Raw genomic sequence first — 1,959 nt, forward strand, 5'->3', positions numbered from 1 at the left:
CTGAACGCCTGAACGCCTGAACGCCTGAACGCCTGAACGCCTGAACGCCTGAACGCCTGAACACCTGAACACCTGAACACCTGAACACATGAACACCTGAACACATGAACACATGAACGCCTGAACGCCTGAACGCCTGAACACCTGCTCCTCAACCAGAGGCCCGGGGCGACTCCGTCGGCTGTGGTTCGTGGTCACGGAGGTTATGGATCTCCTGCAGCTCGAGCAGCACGAACCCTCGAGAAAAATGCTGCTCGGTGTTACGCAACGTCGCAGGTGCAGCGAAGGACGGGGGAATAATTGTGACTTGATGCCTTTTCTGTGTTAACAGTACAATACATGAATATATATATATATATATATATATAAATATGAATAATGTGAGAGACGTGTCAGCAGTGGGAAGTGTACAGGAGGCGTGTTTCTGACTGAAATATTTCATAATTTCACAGTTACAGCTGCGACTCGATGTGTCAGAGCTATTAGCGCCGTTACTGTAAATAATAAATACGAGAAAGCTGACGGCACGTCACAGATACTAACTATGTAGATACTATGTGTAGATTATCGGCAGGCTATTGTTGTTTTTGTATATTTTCTTCTCTTTTTTTTTTTTTACAAAACACAAATGAAAAGAAATGAAGACATTTCTAGCATGTTTAAAAAATGCTGTATACATTTCCCAAGGTCGTGTGGGAGGTGATTCTCGACCTTCAGAAGAGACGAGGTGGAATGAAGGAAAAAGTGCACAAGCCAAAACATCGTTCTTTTATAATAAATTCATAAAAAATATATTTTTTTATTAGTATTTGATTGGAGTGGCGTTTCCAGACCATTTCAAATGGGGCGGGGGGGGGGGGGGGGGGTTGTATGTTAGAGATTCTTTAATTAAGGACACCTGTTGCTAAATGCCTTTGTGCAAGAACACGTGCACGCCATGAGAGGTCATTAAAACGCTGCTCACCTGTCGACTTTGTCTCTCTTATTTTCCACATCTCCATGACGTCTCCACATCTATAAATCAAAAATCAGCAGAAACCCACCAATTAAGACCCCAATTAAGACCCCAGGAGAACTCCCCTCTCCTCACCGCATTACGTAACCTTCAGCGGGGCATCATCCCCCTCCCCACACACACACATTAAAAAATATCTATTTTAAATTAGCATCCATTCAAAAATCCTTTAATACATATTCAATACAATGCAAGTGTAACTTAATAAACTTAATGTTGTATGTTCTATATTAAATCAGACACTGATGGCACAGCGCTGTATATTAAATTAATGTATTAATTGCGCTGGTCACGGGCTACTAAAAATATATATTTGATATCACTGAAAAAAGGTTGAGAACCACCACCATAAAGCACAACCTCTCTATGGTGCATTTGACTCTGAATGGAGCATAATTTATGAAATGAACATCGTGCCGTATTAAAACTCTGATGAGACCATCAGAGAAGTTGAAACTGGGACGGGTTGAGGACTTGGAGGAGCACCAGACCACCTGGGACAGGTGTGTCCAACAACACACGGACTGTTACACAAACATGTGCACATTCATACTCTCCACTTTGTGTCAAATCTGTCCTTCTTTTTCTTTTTAATATGTGTGTTTGTTTGTTTAAACAGCTGCGTGTTGCTGTTTTATTCTGCTGTTGATTCTGTACAAACTCTCAGGCTATTTAATCGCAGTGTCCATAGCTCTTTTTTTTAAATTTAGGCCTATTGTTGGCTATTTCGTAGCCTATATGTGCACTTTAATATAATAGCTCCATCGTAATCATATACGATCATCTTTAATGCGTCTCCAAGCTAAATGACTTGTTTCCCGAGAGACTTATGAGCATATTCCTACTGTCCGAGGACAACATTATAAGCGGTGCTTTTGTGAGCTTCCTTTTAGTTTTAACATAACATCGTAATAATAATCATAATTGTATTTATTACATAGCAA

The sequence above is a fragment of the Cyclopterus lumpus genome, chromosome 20 (genome assembly GCF_009769545.1).
Source record: "Cyclopterus lumpus isolate fCycLum1 chromosome 20, fCycLum1.pri, whole genome shotgun sequence".
Taxonomy (NCBI): domain Eukaryota; kingdom Metazoa; phylum Chordata; class Actinopteri; order Perciformes; family Cyclopteridae; genus Cyclopterus; species Cyclopterus lumpus.